This window comes from Sus scrofa, chromosome 9 (assembly GCF_000003025.6).
Source record: "Sus scrofa isolate TJ Tabasco breed Duroc chromosome 9, Sscrofa11.1, whole genome shotgun sequence".
Lineage (NCBI taxonomy): Eukaryota > Metazoa > Chordata > Mammalia > Artiodactyla > Suidae > Sus > Sus scrofa.
The window spans coordinates 67,922,665-67,932,860 of record NC_010451.4 but is presented as its reverse complement, the minus strand read 5'-3'; positions in this window follow the sequence as shown (position 1 = coordinate 67,932,860).

Below are 10,196 nucleotides of genomic sequence, written 5' to 3'. Positions count from 1 at the left end.
CTGGGTCCGTCAAATGCCAAGAGGATTGCGGGGGGAGGACAGAGTGTGTTGTCTCCTAGGACACTTGGTAATGAGCCAGTGGGAAATGACCCAGGAAAACAGGTCAAGCAACACAGCAGGGAGGGAATATTGTGCCTACCATGTTTTCATGAGAATCGCTTTCTGTGTCAGAGTTATTTACCAAAGACACCTCTTGAATTCTACTTAGGGACCATAGGAATGTGACTGCAAAGTCATCATCAAAAACCCAGCGCTCAAGTTCCTGTTGTGGCGCAGCTGAGGAACCATGAGGTTGTGGGTTCCACCCCTGGCTCCGCCAAGTGGGTCAGTGGGTTAAAGCTCCGGCGTTGCCGTGAGCTGTGGTGTAGGTCACAGAGGCAGCTCGGATCTGGCGTTGCTGTGGTTGTGGTGTCCACCGGCAGCTGTAGTTCCCATTAGACCCCTAGCCTGGAAACCTCCATATACTGCGGGTTCGGCCCTAAAAAGCAAAAACAAAACAAAAACAAACAACAAACAAACAAACAGCTCTAGAAAGCTAAGTGATAGAGTGGTGCATTTTAAGAGAAAGGTTTGCTGGAAGATCTTAAGTATATGCCAGTGGTTTGCAGGTCTGGCCACACCTTAGATTCATATGGGAGGCGTTTTAAAAATCCAGATGTTCAAGCTACACCTCAGACATGTTAACTTAGAACCTCTGGAGATGGAACCAAGCATTGGGATTATTTAAAGCGCTGCAGGTGATTCTACTTCATAGCCAGGCTGAGAACCACAGACCTGCATGGTTGCTGGTTGGAGTAAAGATCCACTCATCCCAGCATTGTCACTGTCAAAAACACTAAAGAACATTGATGAAAGATCCAATTACTCATCTTCATGGAGAGTAGACTCAAGAATGTGTTTCCCTCCAACAGGTTACCTGGTCTGGTTAACAGAGTCCTAGCCTAGGTTTCCTATCCCCTCAAATACTTTACCTGAGTAAGTGAAATCTCTGACTTGGAATTATGCCATGGTCCCTGGACCAGCTGTGGGGCCATGCCTCCTATCATGATGTCTTTCCTAAATGCCTTCTGATCATTACTGGCTAATATGAGCTGTGTAAAAAAGGAAAAGAACAGTTTCAACAATGCCATTTTCTCTGACTCATGCTCACTGTGCTAAACGGAAGCTTTAGTTAACCAATGCCGGAACCAGTACTATAGGGATTCCAGAAAAGGAACATCATTGAAACCTACCAGTATTCAAACATTAGCATTCACAAGAGGCAGAGTAGATTTTAAAAATCGTCTAATCTGAACCTTATATTGAAACACCTTATTTTTACTCTCATATTTGACAGAAAAACACAAAAGCGTGTCAGGGCCCAGCAGTATTTTAGAACTACAAGCAGATCCTTTTTTTTTTTTTTTTCTTTTTAGGGCTGCACCATGGCATGTGGAAGTTCCCAGGCTAGGGGTCAAATTGGAGCTACAGCTTCTGGCCTACACCACAGCCACAGCAACATGGGATCGGGCCACGTCTTCGAGCTATGCCACAGCCCACGGCAACGCCAGATCCTTAACCCACCGATGGAGGCTGAGATTAAATCTACATCATTATGGATCCTAGTCGGGTTCATTACCTGCTGGGCTACAAAGGGAGCTCCTAATACCAGGTCTTCATTTTTTCTTCCAAAGATCCTCCAGTGATCTTAATCACCATGTCCTTCTGCCACACCATTATAGGCAGGTTGTCTACACTCCTGCTTGAGCTCAGAGAATTGGTGTGAGGCACAAAGTGGCATCATGAAAAGTAGTTGAAGGTCAAGGTGAGCTATGCACCTGTTAGAAGCCTTGATTTTGAGGCCTGCTGAAGCTCTCTAAGTGTTTATTAGGTGACTATAATAGCTTTTTCTCTGAAGAAAACAATGTACAAAAAAAAAAAGCATGTCTTGTTTTCACAAAAAAAAGTTTAAAAAAAAGTATGTCTTTCACCCAGCTTAGCCATCCTAAATGCTCTAAGCATATATCCTCCAAAATACTTAATTGATAATATAGTGGCTTTTTTAATTTTTATGTTATTTTTTGCTTTTTAGGGCAGTACCCTCAGCATATGGAGGTTCCCAGGCTAGGGGTCGAATTGGAACCACAGCTGCCAGCCTACACCACAGCCACAGCAATGCCGGATCCAAGCCGTGTCTGTGACCTACACCACAGCTCGCAGCAACACGGGATCCCTAACCCTCTGAGCGAGGCCAGGGATCAAACCCACAACCTCATAGTTGCTAGTCAGATTCGCTTCTGCTGCACCACAACAGGAACTCCAGATAGTATATTTTTAAAGGAAGTTTTATGAGAAATAACTGAGTGGACTCTTTAGTAATTCTTTAGTAATACCACACCCAAAATTTCAACACTTCCTCAGAATGTTGAAAAAAGAAAAAAAAATCCAATATTCATTTATCCAATTTAGAAAAAGGATATATGATAAAAATCTATATTACATTATTAAGAAAAGTTAAATATGCAAATTTACGATTTACTAAAGATTATTTTAAATAATGACCTCAATTCGTTGTGTTCCAATCTGCTTGAGCTTAGAGAATTGTGTGAACTCCAAATGGTGTGAGCAATTCGACTTCATATGCATTATATACAATTTCACTAGTACAACTTCATAAAGTGGAGATAACTGTCCACATGTAATAGTTGAGGAAAAAAGCTGAGAAGGTAAGCAGTTTGCCCAAATCTGTGGAGCTAATAAGTGACCAGGCCAGAATCTAAATCTAGTTTTGTCTGTTTCCCAAACCTATACTTACTCATCCTATTCCACCCCACTGTGTTATTGTGTGTGTGTGTGTGTGTGTGTGTGTGCACGCACGCACACGCACACACACACACATATGCACTGCATTCTTTGGAATCAGTCAGCAAAGATTTCTTCTATTTGGAAGACAATGAATTAAGCTTTTTAGGGCCACACCGGCAGCATATGGTAATTCCCAGGCTAGGGGTCAAATCGGAGCTACAGCTGCCAGCCTACGACACAGCCACAGCAATTCGGGATCCAAGCTGCATCTGCAACCTTTATCATAGCTCATGGCAACACTGGATCCTTAACCCACTGATCGAGGCCAGGGATGGAACCCTCATCCTCAAAGGTCCTAATCGGGTTCCTTAATTGCTGAGCCACAACGGGAACTCCTGAATTAGGTATTTTTGAGGAGGTCATTTGAGACCCCAGATGTATCTGGTGTCAGAAGTGGCCCTGTGTCTTTGTTCTTGACCTATCACAAAGTCAGCTGTGTATTCTCAGGATCTCATTCACCTATCAATTAAGAAAGAGTCTGGGACAAAATTAGTCTCTTTAGCTTTCCAATTCCAAAATGAGGTGTGTATAACTAGATTGAAAAACATTTAACAAAATAGATGTCTATGATTTTGGTAGTGAGGAAACACAGCTCTCAACCCTGTCCCAGGAACCATCCAATGACTACATCAAAGGCTTTTAATAAGTTGAGGGGCACTTAGAACTCAAAAGCGTAATAAGAAAATGCCAATTTTTGAGTTCAATAACCAAGAATCTATAGCCTAGGAGGGAGATTATAGGTGATAATGCTAGGAGCATGCCACAATCAATGTTGTGGGGGGGGTTCAGAAAAGAGAGAAAGGAACCTGGCCACTGGGTAGAGGAGGCTAACAGCCTAAGGATTCAGCTAAATATGACAAATGAATATCGATGCAATAGGGAAAAATATGAAAAGGGATAAGAATGGTATGAGCAAAGGCTTGGGGCCAGGAAAAGCTCAGTAGATCCCAGGATTATTAAAGAGTTTCATTTAGTGAGACCCTGGGGAACTGAATTGGAGCAATAAAAGCAGCAGCAGAAAGATGGGCTGACAAGAAACTCAAGAGAGCCTTAAACACAAGGCTTCAGCCTTTTACATTCTTCAGAAGCACTGGAGGGCCACTGAAGATTTTAAGCAGAGAAGCATGAGGTTCAATTGGCAGCGTTGTGTAAGATGTTGCAAGAAAGTGACTCTCTAAGCAAAGGCTCACTTTTGCTAACCAGGCAATAGTTCAGTCATTCAAGATTGGAGGACAGAAAGGTCTTTCATTTTAGTTTTAAAATTAATAAGGAGTTCCCATCGTGGCGCAGTGGTTAACGAATCTGACCAAGAACCATGAGGTTGCGGTGTGATCCCTGGCCTTGCTCAGTGGGTTAACGATCCGGCGTTGCCGTGAGCTGTGGTGTAGGTTACAGACGCAGCTCGGATCCCGTGTTGCTGTGGCTCTGATGTAGGCTGGCAGCTACAGCTCCGATTAGACCCCTAGCCTGGGAACCTCCATATGCGGCGGGAGCAGCCCAAGAAATGGCAAAAAGACAAAAAAATAAATAGATAGATAGATAAATAAATAAATAAATAAATAAATAAATAAAATCTATATTAAGGAGACCACCATATTACTCTTAAAAAAAAAAAAAAAAAAAAAAAAAAAAAAAAAAACCCTGACACAATTATTATAGCCATTGGAGTTTCTGCATGTGTTCTGACCCAACAAGTTTCAATAGAAGAACTCACAGGGAGTTTCCATCCTGGCTCAGCAGCTAATGAATCTGAGTAGCATCCATGAGGCTACAGGTTCGATTCCTGGCCTTGCTCAGTGAGTTAAGGATCTGGTGTTGAGCTGTGGTGTAGGACACAGACATGGCTCGGATCCTGTGTTGCTGTGGCTGTGGTGTAGGCTGGCAGCTACAGCTCCGATTGGACCCCTAGTCTGGGAACCTCCATAGGCCATCAGTGCGAAAAGAAAAGAAAAAAGAAAAGAAGAAGAAGAAAACCCACAGAATTTGGTGACTGATAGATAAGGAACAAGGGAAAAAAAGCTTATAAATCTGACTCAGTGGTTTGGTGTCTGTGAGACTAGAGGGATTATTTGAAAGAAGTATCTATTCTGAAGTCCAAGAGGTAATTGAGGAAAGAAATAATAAGTTTGGCTGCACACTTGTTGAATTTAAAATGCCTTGGCAGGGTGTCTACATGGAGATGTACAGCATAAGATGAAAATATAGAAGAGACTGAGCTGAGATGTGAATGAGACAGAGCTGAAGGTGAGGTAAACAGGGGAGAGAGTGTAAACAGAAACCAAAAGATGCCCAAGGAGTCAACCATGCCCAGCCCCGCCTCCACCCTCACAGTAGGGTGTGAAAAGTAAAGGGGGAGGAGAGAAGACTTGAAAGAGAAGAGAATAATGCAATTTCCTGAAAGCGGGGCGGGGGCACAGAACTGTGAGCCAAATATCAGCACCATCTCACTTGTGAGGCAGGGCGTTTAGGGAAGTTAAGTAACCAGCCTTAAATCACTCTCGGCTTGTGAGGGGTGGAGCTGAGGCTTAGGGTTTTAACCCCTCTGTTACACTGCTCCTCATCACCTCCTCCAGGAAAGCTACCTCCTCCCATCAGAACTAATACCCTCCTCTATGCTATGAAAGTACCCCGTGTGTCTGTCAGTCCCTCAATTCTCAGATATCAGTTTATTTCATATTTGCACTCATAACTCAGCCTAGAATTATCCCCAGTTCATCGTAAAATGGCCAGCAGGAAACAAAAACTGTTTTGAGACATTTTGTCATGCAGCTGCAAACGAGAACAGCTGTGCGTTGCAGAATACTTATTAAAAGTAAATGAAAACAAATGAGCAGACTCCTTTTTTTTTTTTTTTTTTTTTTTTTTTTTTTTTTTTTTAGGGCTACACCCATGGTGCTTGGAGGTTCCCAGGCTAGGGGTCAAATCAGAGCTATAGCTGCTGGCCTATACCACAGCCACAGCAACGCCCGATGGGAGGCAGGTCTGTGACCTACAGCACAGCCCACGGCAGTGCCGGATCCTTAACCCACTGATCGAGGCCAGGGATCAAACCCGAGTCATCATGGATCCTAGCCAGGTTCTTAACCCACTGAGCCCCAACCTTCATCCTTGTGGATTCTAGTCAAATTCATTAACCGCTGAGCCACGACGGGAACTCCCAGACTCCTATTTCTTATCAAAGGAGTTTCTTCTCCAGGAATTCGATCACCAAGTTACCACTGTACTACATCAGATATAGCTTTCTTTTTTCTCTCACGAGGTGCAGGTTTAGTGGCACCCAGTAAAAGTGGCCTAAGGCCAAGTGACACTTTCACCTGACAGGATGGCATCTTGCCCTGCCTCCAGCTTCCCGTATGTGTTAGGGAAGGCTCGGCAGCCAAGTGGAAGCAAGGTGCTGGACTCATACCAGCAAATGTTTCTTTGCCAAGCCCTAATTTTCCAAGACAGCAGTGAAGCTTCACCAAAGTGGAGGTGGAGGCAGGAGCCAGAAAACTTGTGTATGTGGGGTGTGTGTGTGTGTGCGTGCACATGTTAGGTGTACGTTTATGTGTATGTATGTATGTGTATGAATGTGTGTGCCTGAGTGGATATGGGTGTGTGTGGTGTGTGTGTGTGTGCATACATGTGCAGATATGTGCATTCATGTGTGTTTGCGTGTATGTGTTTAGTGTGTGTAGATGTGAGTGTGTGATGGGAGACAACATAGCACAAAGACTGAATGGGCAGGTTTGAGCATCATCCTGATGTAGTCTCAAATACTGACTCTCTTGCTCCCTTATTTTTATGTGGCCTGGTATCCAGCCACTCTGGACATTGGTCATTTATAACTCAGATGTGATCATGTTGCCTACCTCTTAGGGGTTTTGTGAAGGGTAAATCAGATAATGTATGTAAAGCATTTGGTAGATTACCTGGCCCACAGTAAATACTCGAGAAATATTAGCAAGAATTGAAGGCAATGACAGACATGAACACTTCATATACCAGGACATGCTCATTTTCATACATGTATAAAAAAGATTATGTCATGGAGTTCCCGTTGTGGCTCGGAGGCAACGAATCCAACAAGTATCCATGAGGATGCGGGTTCAATCCCTGGCCTCGCTCAGTGGGTTAAGTACCTGGCATTGCCCTGAGCTGTAGTGTAGCTTGCAGATATGGCTTGGATCCTGCGTTGCTGTGGCTGTGGAGTAGGCCAGCTGCTGCAGCTCAGATTTGACCCCTGGCAGCCTGTGAACTTCCATTTGCCACACATGCAGCCCTGAAAAAAAAAAAAGAAAGAAAGAAAGAAAATGAGTATGTCATGACAGAGACACTGAAAAATCTAAAAATAAATAGAAAATGTCCAAAAGAGATGCTAACAGTGTTGAGGTCATTCTGTTACCTTTCCCTCCCAGTAGAACTTGTTCTTTGGCAAAGATTAGGTTATTTTCAAAGATCCAGATTTGTTTAAATGTTGTCCTCTTTCCCTACCTCCCCTGCATTTTGTTTGCCTTGATTTATGATCTTGCAAATTAAAAAGCAGAATTACAACCTGAGCTCATTAGAATCTCACAAGGAGGGAGTTCCCATCGTGGCTCAGGGGAAACAAATCTGACTAGCATCCATGAGGACGCAGGCTTGAACCCTGATCTCGCTCAGTGGGTTAAGGATCTGGCGTTGCCATGAGCTGTGGTGTAGGTCGCAGACATGGCTTCATTCCTCGTTGCTGTGGCTGTGGTGAAGGCCAGTAACTACAGCTCCAATTGGACCCCTAGCCTGGGAAACTGGGAACCTCCATATGCCTCTGGTGTGGCCCTAAAAAAAAAAAAAAAATCGCACAAGGATGAAGAGAGAAGAAAGAAATTGGTATTTAATGATTGGATAGCTTGCACTACTCTTAGTTTGAGGATTAACCATGCTGTTTAGCCATCACAGCGATGCCATGAGTAAACTATTATTACATTCGTTTTCACATGATAAAGCAGGAGAAAATGGTCAGACCAAAAGATACCGATGGCAAAGCCAAGATTTGAACCAGATCTAAGTAACTTAAAATTATGCTTCTTCCACTACATATTACTTTATATTTTTTGGTACCTAATTAAAGCTGTTTCTTGATATTTCTCAGAAGTATTCATTAGTAGGTAGATATTTTCCTACTGCTTTTCTTTTAGCTATTGAAAACCAATTACCTAAATGATGAGCATTTCCCTGGGAAAAATTGCACTTTCTCATAGAAAGCCAAATAGTCTGCTCTAAAGAAGCCAGTTTACCTCAAACAAGCAATAATTTCAATTACTGTTGAAAATGCTACTCTTTCCCCAAGATCTCCATGTATAACCACCTCTTCTAAGACTTCCGCGATTGCCTTTCTTTTCCCCAACTACACATTCATCCTTGAGTTTCCAAGTACTTGCCTCTCCTTGCTGGTACTCAGTCTGTTCTGCCACTTATGGGCTAGCTGAAGGACAAGTCTAAATCTTGGAGATGCTTGAACTCATTGAAGGTAGGTATAAAGTCTGTTTTAACTGTGTATCTTTTATTCCATAGTGCAATTCCATGAACAGCATAGCACTGCATAAGTGTTTCTTAAATTGTGCTTACCAGTTTTCATTTTGACCTTGGAATTAGGGACTTGTTTAATCAATACTGCAGATATATTAAGATGAAGACTGAAAACATTGTTTCACCGCTGGGTTATTTCTCTCTGATAATTCATAGTTTAGGTAAATTTTCCCTGACCTCTGAATTAGACTAGAACTTCAATAGGCAGAAAAGAAAGGAAATAATTTTCCAGGATGAAAGAATGGATAAGATGATTTTGAGGTTATCTGAGAAATACACAAGTGAGCTCATTTTTCTTTTTATATTCAATCACCTTTCTCTCTATTTCAAACCGGCTTTACCTGAAAGACAGGTACCATTATCCACCTGGACCTAAGTGCCTCCCTATCTATTTCTTCCATTATTTGAAGATATATTAAAAAAAAAAAAAAGATATTCGAATGGCCAAAATAAGCACGGGGGGGAGGGAGGAAGAAAGAAAGAAAAGCTCAACACCATTATTCATCAAGGAAATGAAAATCCAAAGCAATAAGATGCTACTAAACACACAATAGAATGACTAAAGTTCAAAAAGATCTTAAAAATCCAGGTTTTGGTGAGGACATAGAACACTCGGGTTCTCACACATTGCTAGTGAGAATGTAAAATAGTACAACCACTGTGGGAAACCAAAGTGACTTTGGTCACTTCTTAAAGTTAAAAGATACATTATAACCAATAGTTCCAATTCTAAGTATTGATCCAGGGAAAGAAAAAAACATGTCTGCAAAAGACTTGCACATAAATGTTCATAGTGGCTTTACACATAAGAGCCACAACTGGAAACATTTCAAATGTCCACCAACAGCTAAAGGGAGAAACACACTGCAGTGCTTCCATACAAATACTCAGCATTAAAAAGGAACAAATTAGTGATACAAACAACATATGAATGCATCTCAAACACATGCCAGCAAGAGAAATAGACATATAAGAGTACAAACTATGATTCAATTTCGGCGATGTTCTAGAACATACAAAACCAATTTACTGTGATAGAAATCAAATTAGTGCTGTGTGGTGTGGTTACTGCTAAGGAGTAGGAGAACTGATTGCAAAGGGCAAGAGGGCACTTTTGAGGGCAACAAAAATACTCTATATATCGATGGGGGTGCAAGTTACCCATGTACGCATTTGTCAAAACTCATCAAACTACGCACTTTAAATGTTAGCTTATGTAAATTTGACTTATTAAATTGAATCTCAAGAGTTCCTGTCATAGCTCAGCGGAAATGAATCTGACTAGTATCTATGAAGATGCAGGTTCGAACCCTGGCCTTGCTCAGTGGGTTAAGGATCTGACATTGCCATGAGCTGTGGTGTAAGCTGCAGACATGGCTTGGATCTGGTGTTGCTCTGGCTGTGGTGTAGGCCAGCAGCTGTAGCTCTCATTCAACCCCTAGCCTGGGAACCTCCATAGCCACAGATGTGGCCCTAAAAAGACAAAATACATCCATACATACATAAATTGCATCTCAATAAAGTTGATTAAAAACCATAAAATGAGATCAGAGGTTTCAGTTCTGGAGTTAGTACTTTTACAGCAAAGAACCAGATAAGTTATATATGACAGCACAATCAAATATACATTTTCCCTTTTTGCTCCTATAGACCAGTTTTAATTAAGTAGTGTTAACTTTGCCTGTGGAATGAACAGCCTATAAGGAATAAGAGTAGTAGGCTTTGCTGACTTCCCAAAAACTGAATTATGACATATATGAGAAAATTGATGACATGACAAAATCCAGTTATAATTATTGGGTCAA